Here is a 23491-nt window from a genome sequence, read left to right on the forward strand (position 1 = left end):
CTTTGCTAAGCCTCTGATTGAGAATAATCTTCTCAGGGCGTTTATGAAACAGGAAGCACTTAGTGATTCAATTACTTCTATGTGTACAGCTCTTGTGCACATGCACATCACCGCCCACCTTATGCTAATGGCGTGTCTTCCTCTGTTGTGGGTGAGACCACCTCCCATGGGCCGAAAAAAACATCCACGCCTACGTAGGTGAAAGGTGTTGCAACCTGCAACCAGCCGCTCAGCTGGCAGTTCTGCCATATGCTGGTGTTCTGTCTTCCCATGGACCTTGACACACTTGAAGAGATACATCTCTTAGCTCCACCCAACCAGAGTCCATCTGCTCGGATGGCACCTCGGATTGCACTCTGTGCAATATTTTCCTTGATGCTTCACGGCCTCATGGTGGTGACGCACAAGCAAGGTTGCCATGTGGTGACGACCTGGAATGATTGGGTTGCAATCATTTGTCCCTAATTTAGATTGTTCGATTAGGACTCCAACTATGAGCAGTCCGTCACTGTCACAGATAGACTGCAGACTTCGTAGACTGCTGTCGGTAGGAAAACTGCTTTCTTCTGCATGCTCTCTTGTGCAGGCTGAGAGAAGGTCAGAGCTATCTGGATTAAGCGTGCTACTGCCCTTATGAGACTGTTCTTGGAGAAACGCTTAAAGCGTTTGGAGCTTAACAGATTTTTGGGGACTTGAGTGACATGAGTAGTGTAGTGGAAATTTCCTGTATTTACCAAATCATGAGAGCAAACCACACACAAGTCAGAGTTATCATAAAGTCCATCTTTAATTATATAAACTGCATCACAACCCTGTGACTCTCAGATCAATTCAGTGTGTGTAAATGAATTCTCCGAGAGTCCTTACAAAACAGTTCTTAGTATCATTTATAGCCAAGACACACCCATCTCAACTCACATGACGAATAACAGATCTTAGAAACATTTACAAAGGAAGACTTTACTTGAGAGAGGAGTATCCCATAGCCAGACAGCATTAGCTATAAATTATCGTTCAGCTTTGTCTCCTAAACTATGTTCTTATCTCGCTCTTGGTACCACTCAGGACCATAAAACAAAACCTCGCCAACAGGCATACATCAAATACACCCCTCCTGGACAAGATCACAGAGACACAGTGACTGGCACACAGACATTGTGAAGCCAAGAGATAATTGGTTCCCCCTTAATCATCCCTTAACATGGTTTAAAAGATATGTTTACATACGAAGGCAAGCTTGACCTCTCACCTCTCTGCGGCCCAAGTAACTGAACCCTGACAGAGAACAGAGAACTGCAACCAGCCAACAGTATTATCCAAGAATAGACATTCTAATGACATATCTCACATAAGCATGCAATAAAAATAAAACATATTATGATACCCAACTATTCTGATTAATCCCCAACAGTAGTCACCGGTGGCTGTATCTCAGTGTTGATAAGGTCAAAGAACTCTAGAGATTTGGAGGAGTGCAGGGCTGGATTCTGAAGAAAGGCTGGTCCAGACAGCCATGTCATGTTGCTGAGGAGGGCTACTGTTACGGATCTAGACCCATGGTCAGCTGGGTTGAGATCTGTGGGCACAATCCAAGTCTGGGGACTTGGATTGCCGGATATGCTGAACTCTGTGCTTATGTAGACGAAGAACCTCCTTGTTTGGTTGTGGATTGTGAGTTCTGGCTGGGGAGCCAGCTTGGCCTTTCCAAAGACAAAGCTGACTTCACTTTCTACCATTTTGAGTGGTGACCTTCAAGGTAAGCTACAGCTGCAATAGCTTTCACCTATACATATGCAAAGACACAAAGTTCCTTGAGCTGAGCATTAGAGGTAGAGGAAAATGTGTAGGTGCGAGGTATTTGGTGCTCCTGTAAGTCTTGAAGTGAATCTCTCCATTTGTTAAACTTCTCTTCCATGTCTGTGGCAAGGGGTGAATCCCAATCTTCCGCTCGCATAGAGAGCTCTCTGAGGAGTAGCCTGCCTTGTATGGTGACAGTGGCTAGGAAGCCAAGTGGATCATATAGGGTATTGAGCGTAGAGAGCACTCCCCTGAATGTGAATGGCTTATTGTCGTCTACGGCTTGGAATGTGAATGTGTCTGCCGTAATGTTCCAAGACACTCCTAGCTTCTTAGGGATTAAATCCCGTTAACAGGATTGATTTGACAACATCCGGTGAAATGGCAGAGCACCAAATTCAAATTCAATTATAAATATTTAACTTTCATACAATCACAAGTGTAATACACCAAATTAAAGCTTTACTTCTTGTTAATCCAGCCACCATGTCAGATTTCAAAAACGCTTTACGGTGAAAGCCGTAAAACAGTGTTAGGAACTTCAAGGTGTTTTCAATTCAAATCTACTAATAATATGCATATCCCAACTTCTAGGCCTGAGTAGCAGGCAGTTTACTTTGGGCACGCTTTTCATCCGGACGTGAAAATACCGCCCCCTAGCCTAGAGAGGCTAGACTACGCTGTAGGGGGAGATCATCAGTGAAGAGGTTTAGAGCCTTAATGTCCTTGGCCCGGTCGTCGGGGGAAACGCATCCATCACCATAGGACTGTTGGAGGCAATTTTGTGTAGTCTGAGGTTGGATAGCGCAATCATTTCTTGTACTCGACTGAGGACACTGATGGCCTCTGTTTCGATAGTGAATGACTCCAGTGCGTCATCGACATAGAACTCATGTTCAACTAACCTTCTCACATCATGGCCAAAGTCATCCTTTTCTTCCTTGGCAGCCCTCCTTAGGCTGTTTATGGTGAAGGCAGGTGATGGGCTATTGCCGAAGACGTGGACATGCGTTCTGTAGTCCACAATGTCACTGCTGGGGTCATTGTTGCGATACCACAGGAGGCGGAGAAAGTATCTGTGATCCTCTCTTGCCACGAAGCAGTGGAACATGTGCTGGATTTCAGCAGTGATGGCCACAGGTTATTTCCTGAACCTCATGAGTACCCCCAGCAGGCTGTTGTTGAGATCAGGGCCTGTGAGGAGTACATCATTGAGGGAGATTCCTTCAAATGGTGCACTTGAGTCAAACACCACACGGATCTGGTCTGGCTTTTTAGGGTGACTCCAAACGAAGGGAGGTACCAGCATTCGTGACCTTCCTGAAGTCATGGTGCTACCTCTGCATGGTCATTGATTAGTATTTTCTGCATGAACTCTAGGAAGTGCTCCTCCATCTGAGGCCACTTTGCTAGAGTATGACGGAGTGAAGTGAGACGACTGTAAGCGTCCCTATTGTTAGGCAGTTCGTCTGGGAGTCTGGAAGGGCAAGGGTGCGACCCAGCTGTTAGAGCTGTCTTGGCAGACCTTGTTGTCCATGATCTGAAGGAATATCGTGTTGTCGATCAAAGGTGCAAGTTTGTGATCGCTAGTGTCACACACCGGCTCAAAGTTTGTTTTGTGGTGGATAATTACGCACTGTAACCCGCTGGCAAGGAAATAAACCACCCAGCACACTGGCAGATTCCCCCAAGCCATGGATGTGGCCCTGAGACAACTGCTCAATCCACAGACACCACACAAAAATAACAAACAAAATAACCATGCCCAATGTATTCCAAAATGAAACAAACACGCTAAGCCTAACAGGGGAAAAAGGCTATAGCTCTGGGTAGCAAGTTTTACTGCCCTATCCAAATCTCCCACTGAGGTACACAGCCAATTGTACTCACCTCCTCAGACCGATGTCCCAACAGCGAGTTGAGCAAGAGTGTCCAGGCTGGGCAGGGGTCTGGAAACTAACCAATGTACTCTCTCCAACGCAGCACACAACTATCCACCGCAGTGGCAAGTTTACCAAACAAAGGCAACCAATACTGGGCCTACCAAACTCAAAAACTGTAACAAAAGCTGCAAACAAAGCACCTACAGAATTTAACATTAACTCCAAGTTTTCTCCCAAACACAACACACATACTCCCAAATGACACTAGTATTAGTCCTTCATAATGCAACAAAGCGCTACACGCCAAAATGTCTAGGAACCAACCTTATTATCCCAGACGAGCCCCTACTTGTCACGAACCGGCTCAAAGTTCGTAACAAAAGGGAGACAACGTGGAGACAAGAAATAAATAAATATATTTATTAAATAAAGTAAACTAAATACAATTAACAATGGTGTGTGTAATCAGTAGTGTAAGTGAGTGTTTGCATGCATAAATGTGCCCAAGCAAACAAAATACCACAAAAATCTATAAAGGTGTCTGCATGGAGAGTGTCTCCTCCATGAATGGGGAAATGGTGTATTTATCCTGGGACACACCCGGGCCCAGGTGTGTCCAATGTCGCTGACGACCCTCCCGGCTCCGCCCACTAATAAGGAAAACAAGAGCAAAGAGAAAGAATATGGCAGACAGAGTGGGAGGGTTGTCACATTAGTGGTGCGACAGAAGATTGACTGACCCAGGTTCTGTCAGGTAAAGTGTCAATGAGTTGTCTTGCAGGTTTGGCTCGTTGATGATCTGCTGCTGTGCTCCGTAACTGAGCTTCTCTTTCACCCTAACCTGACTATTGCATGTGCTGAGGGAGGTTGGACGACCATTTTCCAAGACGTCTTGAACGAGCTCACCTGAGATGGTTTGGGGCACCTCTGAAACACACGCCCCCAACGACAACTCAACCTAGGTCTATCTTCTGGGCGAATGGAGCATCGTCTGGACCGTTTATTTGGTTCCTGACTTTATGTACTCTCAAGACGTCTCTGCCTAAGAGGAGAAGTATGTCTGGTTCAGGATCCAGAGGTGGGATCTCGATTACGATGAGTCTTGGGTGACTGTGGTGGTGAGCTGCATTTGGAGTGGGAATTTCTGAGCAGTTGTTAGGGACTTGGTTACATTCGATGAGTGTGGAAAGGCAGAGACTCATCTTTTCATCGACTGACTCCACAACGTAACCACGGGCCCTCCTGCCGGCTGTCTCTGAGTCCCGCACACGTCTTGAGTGTGTATGGTGATGAATTACCTTTGACCTTGAAGATGTCGAAGAACTCTGATCTTGCTAGAGACCGATTGCTTTGTTCATCCAGTATAGCGCACATCCTTTTGGATTCGTCACGTCGTCCTGCTTTTATAATTTTATATTTTCTGGGACAAAATGGCTGCCTCTTGTCTTTGTTTCGGTGGTGGTCTAATATAAATATGTGGTGTGTTTTCGCCGTAAAACATTTAAAAAATCTGACATGCGGGGTAGATGAACAAGGTGTTTATCTTTCATTTGAGCTATTGGACTTGTTAATGTGTGGAGGTTAAATATTTCTAAGAATATTTTTGCATTCCATGCGCCACCGTTCCAGCTGAACGGGGGGTGGCGTTCCCTGAGAGGAACACCTCGCTTTAACAGGTCTTCCATGGAGCTGGGCCGGGATGGAGTGCCAGCTGCTTTCGCATCAGTTGCATTTCATCGTTACCTTACAGTTCTTGGAAAGATGGTTTGTGGAAGAGCAGCACTGAAAACACGGTTCTCTTTTGAGGAACTGTTTGCGGTCTTCCAGGGATTTCTCTCTGAAACCTCGACACTTCTTTAATGGATGAGGCTTGTTGTAGATGGGGCAGTGCTTATTCAAATCCACTGATTTCTTCTGATCCCTGTGTTCTCAGTTGAAGACACTTGTGTTTTGTGGACAGATAGTCTTCCCATGTCTGTCTTGCTTGTCTCTTCTGATTGGTGCCACCTGAGAGGAGAAGTTGAAGCTGGGGTCTGTCCTGACTTTGGCTTCTCTACGGATGAAGTTGGCAAACACCCAGAATGGAGGGAAGGTGAAGTTGTTTTCTAGCTTGAATTTTGACCCATATGATGTCCACTTTTCTAGCAGGCCATATGGGAGCTTCTCTACGCTGGGCTCACCCCTCTGGATTTGTCCAGGTATGATAGGCCAGGTAGGTAGCCATCTTGCTTTGCAGCTTCGAGCCACAATAGTAGATATCGAAGGTCACGGAGTCACTGGGGTTCTTTATTTGTCACCTCGGGGAAGTTCTCCAACTTGGAAAAGAGAGCCCTTTCAATGGCTTCGGGTGAGCTGTAGCTTTCCTCAAGTCTCTCCCAGAGCATCATCTGCGCAGCTGGCGGATGTCTGACATGGATTGCCTTTATCCTGCGTGCCTGCTCAGAAGACTCTGCGCTAAGCCATTTGATGAGCAGGTCAAGCTCTTCTCCTAGCTCTGATGTGGTATTATGGAAGGAGGCTTTCCAAGCCCAATAGTTCTCAGGTTTAGCCCTCTAGTGACCAACTGGCTTCTTCGCATAAGCTGCTCTGGCTTGGGCTGCTTCTGCTTTGGCTCTCGCTTTGTCGATGACTATACTAGCCCTTGAACTGGCTGACAACCTCAAACTGACTGATTTGTAGAAGCGAGAACTTGACTGTGCATCAAATGTTCCATGTTTCTCTTTAATGTTTTCATCCTGCTGCGTAACATTTTCCTTACTACTTTCTGCCATGATGATGTGAGGTAAGTGTGGCACGTAGGGTGAAGACTTAAGATGGCAATGTCGTGATGGCTTGCTCTGTGCCGAGATGACAGCCCATTAACTCTTTAATCCTTGTTGATCCAGGTTTCTCTCTTATGGGTAGCTGTGCCTGTCTTTTCACTATACTGGACTCGCTAAATGTATAGCAGCCCATATCCAGCTATCCAGTTACCTAAACACTCATTCAAATAACTCTGTGGGAAGCAGGGTGCCGTTTTGGAAGTTTACTTGAATCACAGTGTGAAACTGCAACAAACACAAAAGCACATGTTTTCAGTTACAGTAGTATAGAGCACAGAATGTCTTCCACAATAACTGCATTAAATGTATAAAATAGAGCCAAATATAAAATAAAGTTACTAGAACGCAACTGCATGCTTGATATTACTCAGCTAGGTATCCCTAGGGAGAAATAGCATTGAAGCTAATGCAAAGTAGCTAACAGCTAACTCAATTATTCATATTTTACAGAAACATAAATTATGTGATTAACATTTATCTTGTGTTAATAAACAAATGTACTTACAGACATTGCGTCATACAAAGCTTATAAAGTAGTATGTTGAAGGACTGTAACAACTCTGTCAAACTTGCACATCTTACACATTGCTTCACTTCTGAAACTGCTTCCTGTCACATGACACAAGCAGGTAAATTCTAGACTGCTGAACTTAAACTGCCACTAGGGGGTGCTAAACAACTAACAGGTCCAGAATAAATAGACTGACGATTTTCAGAAGAAATTTCTTTGTTTCTGTCCATTTTGAGCCTGTAATCAAACCCACAAATGCTGATGTTCCAGATACTCAACGAGTCTAAAGAAGACACGTTTTAAATCAGCAGTTTTCAGCTGTGCTAACATAATTGCAAAAGGGTTTTGTAATGATCAAATAGCTTTTAAAAATGACAAACTTGGATTAGTTTACACAACGTGCCATTGGAACACAGGAGTGGTGGTTGCTGATAATGGGCCTCTGTACACCTATATAGATATTCCATTAAAAAATCAGCCGTTTCCAGCTACAATAGTCATTTACAACATTAACAATGTCTACACTGTATTTCTGATCAATTTGATGTTATTTTAATGGACAAAAAATGTGCAGTCTACGTCAGGCTATTGAGTTGCAGGCACATCTTAACTTCTGCTTTTAGTGGTTCAACCTGATTTACTATACCATCGCAGGCAAGCAGGTGTGTCTCACTTACACCAGGGGCCACATGGTGGCAGCCTAACAAAAGGCTGTGCACTGTGGGGATGTGAAATATTCTGCATATAGGCCTGAAGTTCTGCATATCTGGCCAGTAGTTGAGCACTATATTGGAAGTAGTGTGGCATTTGAAACACAGCTTTTGTGTTTCAGTGAGTGATTCACTCAGACACGCACACACTATCCAGGGTTGAGGGGAGAGGGGGAAACGTCCAATAAGAATGCTGAATGAAAAATGTAAGACAATTTGCAACAAAAAGCAAAAAGGAACATTTATTTTTGGACGTCTAGGTGGTCCCTCCCTCTCCTTGTTTTGGTCCATTTTGGTGCCTAAAACTGTTTGCCTCTTGTACACTCATGGTTATTAACATAAGTCAGGCTTACTGATTGTTCAGATAGTCAGATCAAATAAAATTGTATTCGTCATATACTTCATTAACAACAGGTGTAGACTAACAGTGAAATTCTTACTTATGGGCCATTCGCAACAATGCAGAGAAAGATAATAGAAAAGTAATCACACGTAATAATAAATACAGAATGAGTAATGAAAGATTGGCTATATACACACGGGGTACCAGTACCGAGTCGATATGCAGGGGTATGAGGTAATTGAGGTAGATATGTAGCGGTAGATATATCCTATATATAGGAGTAAAGTGACTAGGCAACAGGATAGATAATAAACTGTAGCAACAGCGTGTGTGATATGTCTACTATTTAGCAGCCTTATGGCTTGGGTGTATTTTATGTTTTACTTAACTAGGCAAGTCAGTTAAGAACAAATTCTTATTTTACAGTTAAGAACAAATTCTAGACCGGCCAAACCAGGACGATGCTGGGACAATCGTGCGCCGCCCTATGGGACTGTTCAGGCTCCTGTTGGTTCCAGACTTGATGCATCAGTACCGCTTGCTATGCGGTAGCAGAGCGAACAGTCTATGACTTTGGTGGCTGGAGTTGTTAGGGCTTTCCTCTGTCAGCGGCTGGTATAGAGGTCCTGGATGGCAGGGAGCTCGGCCCCAGTGATGTAATGGGCTGTGCCCACTACCCTGTGTAGCGTCTTGAGTTCGCATGCCAAGCAGTTGCCATATCAAGCGGTGATGCAGCGAGTAAAGAGGCTCCCAATGGTGCAGCTGTATAACTTTTTGAGGACTTGAGGGCCGATGCCAAATCTTTTCAGCCTCCTGAGGGGGAAGAGGCGTTGTCGTGCCCTCTTCACAACTGTGTTGTGAACCATGGTAGATCCTTAGGGATGAGGACACAGAGGTAATTGAAGTCTCGACCTGCTCCAATACAGCCCCGTCAATGTGAATGGGGGTGTGCTTGGCCCTCCATTTCCTGTAGTCCACAATCAGCTCCGTTATCTTGCTGACGTTGAGAGAGAGGTTGTTGTCCTAGCAACACACTACAAGGTCTCTGACCAATGTTTTATTCGAGACCGATTCAAGACCAGAGAAAATTGAGTCTGAGTCAAGACCAAGACCGGGAGGGGGACAAGCGGTCAGAGACAGAGTCGAGACCAGAAAAATACAAGTCCAATTCAAGATCATGATTTTAATTTAGTCAAATCACCACTATAATAAGAGTTCAGTATTTCTGTGTTCATATTTCAGAACATATAGATTCTTTAGACATTCAGAATAGTGGAAAAATGCATGTTGAGGGAAAATAGAGGCACGATCATTGCTACAAATTATTACTAACTCAAACACAGTGGGGAACAATGGGTCTTCTACACCTTCAAAAAATGCCTAAGGATTTATATAATAATGTGTCACGCGGGACTAGGTGTGTGTGCAGGAATCAGACGCAGAGATAGAGAGTAACAGAGTAAAGTGCTTTACTATTGCACCAAACTGATAAGCCCAACACAATACAGGACACTATACCAGACAACCCAAAACCACAGGGTGTCCAGTATAGAAAATAAAATACACCACGACCTAATATCTATACACGTAACAAAAGACAATCCCGCACAAAACAAGGGCGGGTCAAACTACTACATATAGGGAAGCTAATTAAACCAAAATACACACAGGTGAAACTAATAAGACAAAACCAACAGACAAACGAAAAAGGGATCGGTAGCGGCTAGTAGGACGGTGACGACGACCGCCGAGCACCGCCTGAACAGGCAGGGGAGCCAACTTCGGCGGAAGTCGTGATATAATGATAACTATATTATTATTTTAAATTATGTTCTGATTTAATCTATTCTGTTTTTTTGGAAAGGAAAGGTTTAACACTGGTCTCTGGGGAAATAAATCTAGCTAGCTAAATCAGCCATTGGCTAGGCCATCAGAAGCTAGATAAAGGCATCTACTATTCAACTGTATTAGGGCAACATTTTGTAGTGACATTGGAATCACACTATGATTTAATGTGGGTGGGACTGTTTTTACAGAAACGTATTGGAATTTCTGCCTTCTTGAAGGCCAACAGGTCACTGCGCAATTGCGAGTAGTAGTTTTCCCACGTCTAGCTAGCTAGCTTTTGTTGTCGGCTAGTTTGCAGCGGCTGCAGCAGGTGTTGTCAAAGAGGGTGTTGTTGCTAATTTGTTACCGTCTCCCTTTTCAAGAATAACTTTCAACAAGAAGTTTCAAATGATCATCATCTGGTGAGTGGAACAGTTTTTTTTTTTATTGCAGCTCGCTTGCTGCTGTTAGCCATCTCTGTGAAAATAACTTGTGTGAAAAATTGTTGCATTTAAAGTGGAACTGACAGCATTTTAGCAACATGACAACTTAAAATCTGTACCTTTTGTGACTAGGGGGCAGTATTTTCATTTTTGGAAAAAAAAAACGTTCCCGTAATCAACGGGATATTTTGTCAGGACAAGATGCTAGAATATGCATATAATTGACAGCTTAGGATAGAAAACACTAAAGTTTCCAAAACTGTAAAAATATTGTCTGTGAGTATGACAGAACTGATGTTGCAGGCGAAAGCCTGAGACGGATCCAATCCGGAAGTGCCTCATGTTTTGAAAGCGCTGCGTTCCAATGTGTCCTTATTGAGCAGTGAATGGGCTTTCAACCAGATTACTCTTTCTACATATTCCCGAAGGTGTCTACAGCATTGTGACGTAGTTTTACGCATTTATGTTGAAGAATACCCGTAGGCGGCTACATTGCGCAAGTGGTCACCTGATGCTTCTCGCGTAAAATACAGAGGTAGCCATTACTCCAATCGGTCCTACTGAGAAACTAATTGTCCTGATGGATATATTATCGAATAGATATTTGAAAAACACATTGGGGATGGATTATAAACAACGTTTGCCATGTTTCTGTCGATATTATGGAGCTAATTTGGAATATTTTTCACCGTTTCCGTGACTGCAATTTCCAGGCGATTTCTCAGCCAAACGTGTAGAACAAACGGAGCTAAAGGAACATTTGCTATCTAACTGGGAGTCTCGTGAGTGAAAACATCCGAAGCTCATCAAAGGTAAACAATTTAATTTGATTGCTTTTCTGATTTCCGTGACCAAGTTACCTGCTGCTAGCTGGACAAAATGCAATGCTAGGCTATCGATAAACTGCTTGTCTAGCTTTGGCTGTAAAGCATATTTTGAAAATCTGAGATGACAGGCTGATTAATTAACAAAGGGCTAAGCTGTGTGTAGGAATATTTTCTAGTAATATTTATGTCCGTTGCATTATGCTAATTAGTGTCAGATGATGACAACGGTCCCGTTCACGGGATGGGGTGTCACTAGAGGTTAATGTACACCCACAGGAAGAATATGACACAAAAAAATAACACATCTGAAAAGCAACCACTTAGATATGGTCATTTTCACATTTTCATAAATTCATAGAATGTTTGTAAGGCATTTGTGAAAATTCAATAGCGATATAGAGTGGGAAATGGACCATGTTTTTTGATAATTAATACACAAAGCATTAAGTAAAACCAAATAAAAACATCTGTCTTGTCCAGGACTGGAGTCTACACAGACCGGTCCACTATAGCCAATCAGAGCTACAGTAGGCCTTTGTACAAACAAGTCATTTGCCACACGGGCCTGCCATCATTCACATTGAGCCGTAATGTGTATTTACAGGCAGTTGCAACAGCTGACTTTACATCATTAGTGCACATTCGCTGAAAACGCAACAAAATACAACTGAATGGATTTCTGCAAATATGTAAACACCACAGGAGTCCTCATACATTTGGGAACTTTACAGTCCTATTGATAAAACAACCATGAAAAGGTAGGCTCTCTTTCCCTCAGTTATGCACATCAACAACAACTAATGCTAGCCAGAGCCTGCTGAGCTAAAAATCTAATGAATTACGATTTTTTTGAAAATAACATTTTAGACCCTCAACTTTTTTAGCTAGTTGGCCGTCAAAATTGCAATGATAAACAATTGGGAATTGTAGCCTCCTCGTCCTTCTGTAGCTTGCCTGCCAATGCATGCTTGTCCCAACCAAGCACCCATGCTAACTGGCAGCTTAGGATAGAAAACACTAAAGTTTCCAAAACTGTAAAAATATTGCCTGTGAGTATAACAGAACTTGTAGCTTGCTAGCTAGCTACTTCCAGACATAAATGAAAGAACACCTCACTCTGACCATTTTACTCAACATAGCAGAGCTGGTTAAACTGTTTACAAATGATCTAGAACGTTCTTGACTAACTTGCTTATTTTTTTTTTAAACCTACGTTTACTGACACCAGTCATATTCAGTGGGTGTTGCGTGTTCATAAATTAATCAGTTCTGCGCTCTGGCACACTCAGACGAGAGTGCTCTGAAATCGGAGTAGATGGCCAGAGTGAATTTGCAAACGTAAGAGATGCCAACTGTGTAGAAGTCGTTCAAGTTCTTGCTATCTAACCAAATGACACATGGATCTGTAGCTGTGTAGTCAGTCACTCACCCGCTCCTCCAATGACATGACGTTTTCTTAGCAGCTAGCTATCTAGCTAATGTTAGGCTTCGTGTTTTTAGCTTGCTACATAAATAGATATGCTAGCCTATTAGCCCTTCTTTGTTACCTCCCTGACCAAGGCCCTTCTCCCCCGATTGCTCAGTTTGGCCAGACGGCCAGGTCGAGGAAGAGTCTTGGTGATTCCAAACTTCTTCTAGTTAAGAATGATGTACTCTTGGGGACATTCAATGCTGCAGAAATGTGTTGGTACCCTTCCCCAGATCTGTGGCTCGACACAATCCAGTCTCGGCGCTCTATGGACAATTCCTTCAACCTCATGGCTTGTTTTTTTTTCTCTGACATGCACTGTCAACTGTGTGACCTTATATAGACGGGGCTGTGCCTTTTCAAATCATGTCCAACAGATTGAATTTACCACAGGTGGACTCCAATCAAGTTGTAGAAACATCTCAAGGATGATGAATGGAAACAGGATGCACCTGAGCTCAGTTTCGAGTCTGAATAGTTAAGTAAATAAGTTATTTATTTTTCATTTTTAATACATTTGCACACACAAAAAATATTTTTGTCATTATGGGGTATTGTGTGTAGATGGATTAAATGTAATTTAATCTATTTTTGAATAAGACTGTAACGTAACAAAATGTGTAAAAAGTAAAGGGGTGCTGACCTGTTGCACCCTCGACAATTACTGTGATTATTATTATTTGACCCTGCTGGTCATCTATGAACATTTGAACATCTTGGCCATGTTCTGTTATAATCTCCACCCGGCACAGCCAGAAGAGGACTGGCCACCCCTCATAGCCTGGTCCCTCTCTAGGTTTCTTCCTAGGTTCTGGTATTTCTAGGGGCTTTTTCCTAGCCACCGTGCTTCTGCAACTGCATTGCTTGCTGTTTGGGGTTTTAGGCAGGGTTTCTGTACAGCACTTTGAAATAACAGCTGATGTAAGAAGGGCTTTATGAATACATTTTATTTTATTTGGTCAACACACACCAACATGGCTGTGAAGTTGGCATGACAATGCCTCTCTTCCATCACTCCGATGTGGGCAGTACTGGAGCATCATGGCTAAAACTAACACTGGCCATTAGCTTCTGCCCCCCCCCCCCCCCTCCACACACACACACACATTCCAATGGACATTTACTGTATATATATCATCACAGTTGTAATTATGTACAGTGCCTTCAGAAAGTATTCATGCCCCTTGACTTGATCCACATTTGTTGTTAGACTGAATAAAAAATTGAATAAAAATGTTTCTCACCCGTCTGCACACTACCCCATAATGACAAAAATAAAAACATGTTTTTAGAAGTTTTTGCAAATTTACTGAAAATTCATTACAGGTATCTCATTTACGTAAGTATTCACACCCCTCAGTCAATACTTTTTGAAGCACCTTTGGCAACTATTACAGCTGTGGGTCTTTCTGGGTAAGCCTCTAAGATAGTGGTCACCAACTGGTCGACCGCGAGGCTTATCTAGTTGATCAGCAAACATTTCTGTAGAAAATAATTATGCGGTGCGACTCGAGTTTTGCCATCAGTGGGAGGACGGTGTCCCCTCACTCTGGTCAATCTTGCCGGAGGAAAGGAGAGAGCAGGGACGGGCCCTATGCTTCTCTCTCCCTCCCTCCGCTGAGACTAACCATCACATGCAGGTACCAACAGTCCAGTAAAATAAAAAATGTAAGCCTATGCAACATTACTGAAAACAGTAGGAATGACGTTTGCGCAGTACACCTAATATGTTTATCACAGCATATTGGCTATATGCTTGGCCTTCCAATATTGTTCTTCTCAGATCATATTGTACTTCAACTTGAGCTTTGATAAAATAGATCAGGCACAGCTGAGCTAAAGGGAAATATGTATCTTTTTAAATCATAAAAATAAATAATTATATATATATATACAGTGTTGCAAAAAAGTACAGGCCTCTCATCTTTTTAAGTGGGAGAACTTGCACAATTGGTGGCTGACTAAATAGTTTTTTGCCCCAATGTGTGTGTATATATATATATATATATATATATATATATATATATATATGTGTATATATATATATATGTGTGTGTATATATATATATATATATATATATATATATATATATATATATATATATATATAGGCCAAATCTATATATATACAGTGCCTTGCAAAAGTATTCGGCCCCCTTGAACTTTGCGACCTTTTGCCACATTTCAGGCTTCAAACATAAAGATATAAAACTGTATTTTTGTGAAGAATCAACAACAAGTGGGACACAATCATGAAGTGGAATGACATTTATTGGATATTTCAAACTTTTTTAGCAAATCAAAAACTGAAAAATTTGGCGTGCAAAATTATTCAGCCCCCTTAAGTTAATACTTTGTAGCGCCACCTTTTGCTGCGATTACAGCTGTAAGTCACTTGGGGTATGTCTCTATTAGTTTTGCACATCGAGAGACTGACATTTTTTCCCATTCCTCCTTGCAAAACAGCTCGAGCTCAGTGAGGTTGGATGGAGAGCATTTGTGAACAGCAGTTTTCAGTTCTTTCCACAAATTCTCGATTGGATTCAGGTCTGGACTTTGACTTAGCCATTCTAACACCTGGATATGTTTATATTTGAACCATTCCATTGTAGATTTTGCTTTATGTTTTGGATCATTGTCTTGTTGGAAGACAAATCTCCGTCCCAGTCTCAGGTATTTTGCAGACTCCATCAGGTTTTCTTCCAGAATGGTCCTGTATTTGTATTTCCATCTTCCCATCAATTTTAACCATCTTCCCTGTCCCTGCTGAAGAAAAGCAGGCCCAAACCATGATGCTGCCACCACCATGTGTGACAGTGGGGATGGTGTGTTCAGGGTGATGAGCTGTGTTGCTTTTATGCCAAACATAACGTTTTGCATTGTTGCCAAAAAGTTCAATTTTGGTTTCATCTGACCAGAGCACCTTCTTCCACATGTTTGGTGTGTCTCCCAGGTGGCTTGTGGCAAACTTTAAACAACACTTTTTATGGATATCTTTAAGAAATGGCTTTCTTCTTGCCACTCTTCCATAACGGACAGATTTTTGCAGTATACGACTGATTGTTGTCCTATGGACAGAGTCTCCCACCTCAGCTGTAGATCTCTGCAGTTCATTCAGAGTGATCATGGGCCTCTTGGCTGCATCTCTGATCAGTCTTCTCCTTGTATGAGCTGAAAGTTTAGAGGGACGGCCAGGTCTTGGTAGATTTGCAGTGGTCTGATACTCCTTCCATTTCAATATTATCGCTTGCACAGTGCTCCTTGGGATGTTTAAAGCTTGGGAAATCTTTTTGTATCCAAATCCGGCTTTAAACTTCTTCACAACAGTATCTCGGACCTGCCTGGTGTGTTCCTTGTTCTTCATGATGCTCTCTGCGCTTTTAACGGACCTCTGAGACTATCACAGTGCAGGTGCATTTATACGGAGACTTGATTACACACAGGTGGATTGTATTTATCATCATTAGTCATTTAGGTCAACATTGGATCATTCAGAGATCCTCACTGAACTTCTGGAGAGAGTTTGCTGCACTGAAAGTAAAGGGGCTGAATAATTTTGCACGCCAAATTTTTCAGTTTTTGATTTGTTAAAAAAGTTTGAAATATCCAATAAATGTCGTTCCACTTCATGATTGTGTCCCACTTGTTGTTGATTCTTCACAAAAAAATACAGTTTTATATCTTTATGTTTGAAGCCTGAAATGTGGCAAAAGGTCACAAAGTTCAAGGGGGCCGAATACTTTCGCTAGGCACTGTATATATATATATATATATATATATATATATATATATCCGAGTGGTTGATCTCTGCTTGCTTTTTGACTGAAAGTGATCTTGACCACTGCTCTAAGAGTTTCCCACACTTGGATTGTGCAACATTTGTCCATTATTCATAAAACAAATCTTCAAGCTCTGTCAAATTGGTTGTTGATCATGGCTAGACAACCATTTCCTGATCTTGCCATAGATTTAAGTCAAAACTAACTTTGGCCTTGTGTTTTAGGTTATTGTCCTGCTGAAAGGTGACTTAATCTCCCAGGGTCTTGTGGAAAGCAGACTTAACCAGGTTTTCCTGTAGGATTTTGCCTGTGCTTAGCTCCATTCCATAAATGTTTTTATCCTGAAAAACACCCTAGTCATTAACAGTTACAACATACTCATGACATGATGCAGTCACTACTATGCTTGAAAATGTTAATAGTGGTTCTCAGTAATGTGTTGTATTGGATTTGCTCCCAACAACGCTTTGTATTCAGGAGAAAAAATGTATTGCTTTGCCATATTTTTTGCAGTATTACTTTAGTGCCTTGTTGCAAACAGGATGCACATTTTGGAATATTTGTATTCTGTACAGGCTTCCTTCTTTTGACTCTGTCAATAAGCTTAGTGTTGTGGAATAACTACAATGTTGTTGTTCCTTCATCAGTTTTCTTCTATGACAGCCAATAAACTCTATCTATTTTAAAGTCACCATTGGCCTCATGGTGAAATCCCTGAGCGGTTTCCTTCCTCTCTGGCAACTGAGTTAAGAAGGGTGCCTGTATCTTTGTAGTGATACACCATCCAACGTGTAATAAATAACTTCACCATGCTTCACCATGCTTCACCAAACGGATATTCAATATCTGTCTTTTTTATTTATTTTATTTTACCCCCCTAACAATATGTGTCCTTCTAGGCATTGGAAAAACTCCTAGGTCTTTGTGGTTGAATCTGTGTTTAAAATTTGCTGCTCGACTGAGGGAGCTTACAAATAATTGTATGTGTGAGGTACAGAGATTAGGTTGTCATTAAATATAATTTTAAACACTATTATTGCACACAGTGAGTACATGCAACTTATTATGTGACCCGTTAATAAATATAATTATAAATATATATAATTATAATAGGGATAGCTCCCTTTTTTTCAATTTTCGCCTAAAATGACAATTCCAAATCTAACTTCATGTAACTCAGGCCCTGAAGCAAGGATATGTATATTCTTGGTACCATTTGAAAGGAAACACTTTGAAGTTTGTGGAAATACGAATTGAATGTAGGAGAATATGACACAATAGATCTGGTAGAAGAAAATACAAAGAGTTTTTTCTACTACTATCTTTGAAATGCAACAGAAAGGTCCCACTTCCAGCCATCACTCTGGTTCTAATTCCGATGGTGTCCACAGGATGGCAGCAGTGTATGTGCAAAGTTTCAGATGGAAAACATAAAGTATGCGCGAACGACATTACATTTTGTGTGAAGTCACCCAGGTACATTTGGGCAAATCGTGAAGGACACATTTGCATTCCTATTACATTTTTCTGCAAGAATATTGTCAAATCTGTGTACTTGGACTTTGATTTTGCTTTTCCAGTATTAGTAGTCATATTATAAGTTCAACATTTGCAAAACAACCAGTTTTCATAACTCTGAATGTTCTTATAATTTTTGTCCAAAAGGAAAAGGCATGCTGTCGAAAAAAGGTTAGCAGCTACATATTGTGGCAGATACAGGGTTTCCGTAAAGCCCAGCTCATTGGCTGGATAGCTAGCTTTGTTTGATCCTGATTGCTGTTTATTTGACAAATTTAGAGTCGATCAAGTGAAGACTGCCCGCGTCATCGGCGTGCCATGAAGGCGTCGTTCTCTGACGAAATTTGGTGTCCTATAGGATATACTACACCCTTAATAATATAGTGAAGTCTGGTTACGTTCTAGGATCTCCGAGGAATACATATGAATGTGATTTGACTGGTTGAAACATGGTTTAGGGTTAGATTTTCACAGATTCCTTTCTTTGCAAATTGAACGAGTGGAAATACAAAATCAATCGTGCATGCTATATGGACCTTTTTAGGATTTGAAAAAGGATTTTATCTAACAAAACGACACTTCATGTTATCTCTGGGGCCCTTTTGATGATAAATCAGAGAAAGATTTCAGAATGTAAGTGCACATTGCACTTTCAGAGGTGCATTTATCAAACCTATTGCGGTGAAAAAGTGTTTTGTTGTTAGGCTCTCTCCTCAAATAATAGCATGGCATTTTTTCTCAGTAACAGCTACGGTAAATTGGACAGTGCAGTTATATTAACAAGAATTTAAGCTTTCAGCAGATATAAGACACTTATGTATCGACATCTGCGATCGTGACACAAGGCGCTGCATGATTTACAACTGTCCCATTGACCGGACGCCGATCCCTAAGCACATTTTTACCCCTGAACTTATTTAGACTAGCCATAACAAAGGGGTTGAATACTTATTGACTCAACACATTTAAACTTTTAACTTTTAATTAATTTGTAAAAAAATGTATAATAAAAATAAAATTCCACTTTGACACATTGTATTGTGTGTTGGCCAGTGACACAAAATCTCAATTTAATCCATTTTAAATTCCGGTTGTAACACCACAAAATGTGGAAAAGGTCTAGGGGTGTGAATACATTCTGAAGACACTGCATATATTATTATTATTATTATTATTCATATAATTTAAATCACACCTACACTATTAAAATGTAACTAATTTCAATGTACACTGCAATTACATCTGTGACCCTGTGCATGTGACTAAATAAAACTACAATCTAGACTGTTTCATCTGCTACCGCATGGCAAGACTGGAACCAACAGGACCTTGAATAGCTTCTACCACCAAGCCATAAGACTGGTAAATAGTTTAACTATCTGTATTGACCCTTTCTGCACTAACTTTTTTTATTCATCACTTATGCTTCTGCTTCTGTTAATTATCTATCCTGTTATCGTTACTCATTATATATTTAGTATTACTTTTATTATTACGTGGTATTCATTTTCTGTTATTTCTCTCTGCATTGTTGGGAAGGGCCCATAAGTAAGCATTTCACAGTTAGTCTACGCCTGTTGTTTACGAAGCATGTGACAAATAACATTTGATTTGATTGGAGGAAACAAGGAGTCCCCTGGACTGTGATAGGTTGATAGCAGAGGCATGGCAACACTACAGTGTGACAATTTCAATGTGTGCAATTAGCATACAAGTGTGTGATTGAGTTAAGCGTTTAGGCTAGTAAATTGGCTTTTTTCTAATCGATTGGCTATAATGTTATGTTCACAGAAATACAGCCACTGCTGCAAGTTTTTTTCGTCATGAAAGAAAGCCCTCTGTTGGGATTCTGTCAATTATGTTAAAACTTCTTTCGGCTAGGGGGCGGTATTTTGACATCCGAATGAAAAGCATGCCCAAAGTAAACTGCCTGCTACTCAGGACCAGAAGCTACGATATACATAAAATTGGTAGATTTGGATAGAAAACACTCAAGTTTCTAACATGGTTAAAATAATGTCTGTGAGTATAACAGACCTGAAATGGCAGGCGAAACCCCTGAGGACAAACCATCCCAAAAGAAAGAATTCATCCTACCACTGATTTCAATGGCTGGCACTTTTATAATAGGGTGAAATTGTGCCCGATTGCAGTTCCTAGGGCTTCCACTAGATGTCAACAGTCTTTAGAAATAGTTTCAGGAAGGTTTTTGGAAAAATGAGCCAGAAATTGTAGTTTTTCTAGGTGACTCCCATTTTGGCTGAAGTGTTTCCAATCGTGTGAATGAAAGCGCGTTCTTTGCTATTTTTCTCCAGTAAAGACAATAACGATTCTCCGTCTTACATGTTATCATTTATTTGCGTATTAGGTTACCTAAGGTTTGATTATAAAGATGGATTGACTTGTTTTGGATAAGTTTATTGCTAACGTTTGGGATTCATTTTGTATGCATTTTGAGGAGGGAAACCGAGCGGATTATTGTAAAATAATCGCCAGCTAAACTGAGTTTTTTTGATATATAAAGGACATTATTGAACAAAAGGACCATTTGTAATGTAACTGGGACCTTTTGGAGTGCCAGAAAATCACAGAAAATCTTCAAAGTTAAGGCATATATTATATCGCTCTTTCTGACTTTCGTGTCGCAACTCCCTGGTTGAAAATGATTTGTTATGCATTTGTGTGCTGGGCGCTGTCCTCAGATAATCGCATGGTTTGCTTTCGCCGTAAAGCCTTTTTGAAATCTGACACGGCGGCTGGATTAACAAGTTAGAACCTCTGAGTGTAGGGGGCAGTATGTTTGGATGAAAAACATACCCAAATGAAACTGCCTATTTCTCAGGCCCAGAATCTAGAATATGCAAATAATTGTCAGATTAGGATAGAAAACACTCTAAAGTTTCCAAAATATTGTCTGTGAGTATAACAGAACTGATATTGCTGGCAAAAACCTGAGGAAAATCAACCTGGAAGTGCTGTTTTTCCTGAAAGCTCTCTGTTCCATTGCTTGCCTTCGCTCCATTTAATGGGATATCAACCAGATTCCTTTTCCTATGGCTTCCACATGTTGTGAACAGTCTTTAGACATAGTTTCAGGCTTTTATTTTGAAAAATGAGCGAGAAAGATCACATCGCGTCATTGTAAGGCTGGGTGCCAGCAGCGTTTTGTATGCGCAACAGTTTGGAGCAGACATTTTCTCTCTCTCTCCTATTGAAGAAGGTACAGTCCAGTTGAAATATTATCCATTTATATATTTTAAAATCAACCCGAGGAATGTTTTAATGTTTCTACGAACTTAACGGATACTATTTGGAATTTTCATCTGCCCCGGTCGTGACCGTGCAGCCTGTGGATTTCTGAACATAACGCGCCAAACAAATGGAGGTATTTTGGATATAAAAATAATCTTTATGGAACAAAAGGAACATTTATTGTGTAACTGGGAGTCTCGTAAGTGCAAACATCCGAAGATCATCAAAGGTAAGCAGATTAGTTTTATTGCTTTTCTGACTTTCGTGACCAATCTACTTGGTTGCTAGCTGTTCGTAATGTTTTGTCTGCTGAGAGAGATGTCCTTACATAAACGCTTGGTATACTTTCGCCGAAAAGCTTTTTTGAAATCTGACATGCCAGGTGGATTAACAACAAGCTAAACTGTGTTTTGGCGCTCTGCAATTCAGCGGATGTTGACACAAATGATCCCGCTAACGGGATGGGTGCATCAAGAAGTTAAGCTTTATTTTGATGTATTGCACATTTTAATATTTATATTCATTTTAATTTGGCGCTCTGCAATTTCACCGTAAGTTTTTGAAATGGGACGCTAGCGTCCCACTGATGCGCAAGAAGTTTTAAGAGTCAGGTCGATGATCAAAGGTGTATTCACCAGGTACCAAACAAAGTATATGCGCCGAATGTCTGAATTTGTCCAATAACAAGTTCTCGTTTTTGTTACAACATTTTTTCTGTTGCAAAGTGTTACGGTGTGTAACACTTTGCAGCATACGGTGTCTGCTAATGAATACACCCAGATCCCCCATCCCCTTGCATCTGTGAAAGCCAGTGTTTTGTGGGAGGAGAAGGAATAGCGTGTGGCGGACTGCAGACTGACTGTAGCTGTTATAATTAGCTGGGGATTTTATTAGCATTCTGCTGCATCCTGCTGATCTTGTCTTTTTCTTTTTTGTTGGGCTCCAGCTTTGAGACACTTCTGCATAGTAGGCCTCTCAAATACTACACCCAACCTGATCCTGCTCAGTCACCACCCACAACTTGGCACAGAATCTGTTCTCAATGACTCACCTGGGCGGCATTCATTAGGGCGTCAATTGGAAGATGTTTTGAAATTGAAAAACAAAAATGAGCGCATCATATTGGATGAGTTCAGGTTGCCCTTCCCTTTTTTCATTTTGGTGCCTAATGAACAGGACCCTTGATACCATTATTATTTGTATTACCTTGCATCCGTTCAATCGTGTCCGTTGCATTTTGCTACGGTGTGCCCAAATGAACACAACCCTGTGAGCTGATGAATCCCTCTGATGTTTCTTATTTTGTGTTTGTGTAGATCATCAGCAAGGCACAGAGTTTTGCACACAGGGAATATTCTAATAGGTAGCTCATTTACACATACGCCCACCATGGTATCCCAGGGACCCACGTAGAATGCCAACAAGTGGGCCCTAGGGTGAGCTGCTACACACACGCACTTAAAAAAAAAATTGCTCAAGTACACTTGTTGCTTGTTTGCTCAAGTGTGCACACACACCACTGCCCTGCTTTGTTCCACATTATAATCATATTTTCTGGTTGTTGTAAAGTGGTCTTTGCTGATCTGTTTCCAGAACATGGAAAGAATTTAAGGAGGATCCATTGTATTTATTTTTTATTAGCTAACATCACGTTTTGTTTTTAAATGCCAGGGCCAAGAAACAAACACATGATTTCATTGACTCGTATTTTTCTGACGGCTGGGTTGATTCTGCTATTCTGACAAATAGTGTTGTTACACTCACACACACACACACACACACACACACACACACCTGCACTGTGATAGTCTCAGAGGTCCGTTAAAAGCGCAGAGAGCATCATGAAGAACAAGGAACACACCAGGCAGGTCCGAGATACTGTTGTGAAGAAGTTTAAAGCCGGATTTGGATACAAAAAGATTTCCCAAGCTTTAAACATCCCAAGGAGCACTGTGCAAGCGATAATATTGAAATGGAAGGAGTATCAGACCACTGCAAATCTACCAAGACCTGGCCGTCCCGCTAAACTTTCAGCTCATACAAGGAGAAGACTGATCAGAGATGCAGCCAAGAGGCCCATGATGACTCTGGATGAACTGCAGAGATCTACAGCTGAGGTGGGAGACTCTGTCCATAGGACAACAATCAGTCGTATATTGCACAAATCTGGCCTTTATGGAAGAGTGGCAAGAAGAAAGCCATTTCTTAAAGATATCCATAAAAAGTGTTGTTTAAAGTTTGCCACAAGCCACCTGGGAGACACACCAAACATGTGGAAGAAGGTGCTCTGGTCAGATGAAACCAAAATTGA

General features: G+C 41.3%; 1 protein-coding gene across 1 annotated transcript in view; it reads left to right on the top strand.

Moving 5' to 3' along the window:
• Positions 1-4375: 4375 nt before the first annotated feature.
• LOC110507289 (transcription factor Dp-1-like) overlaps positions 4376-23491 on the top strand; it is a 45873-nt gene continuing 26757 nt past the window's right edge. The window contains exon 1 of the mRNA XM_021587174.2: positions 4376-4434. The gene's annotated coding sequence lies outside the window, so the exon portion shown is untranslated. The remainder of the gene's footprint in view (positions 4435-23491) is intronic.

This window comes from Oncorhynchus mykiss, chromosome 27, assembly GCF_013265735.2.
Source record: "Oncorhynchus mykiss isolate Arlee chromosome 27, USDA_OmykA_1.1, whole genome shotgun sequence".
Taxonomy (NCBI): Eukaryota; Metazoa; Chordata; class Actinopteri; order Salmoniformes; family Salmonidae; genus Oncorhynchus; species Oncorhynchus mykiss.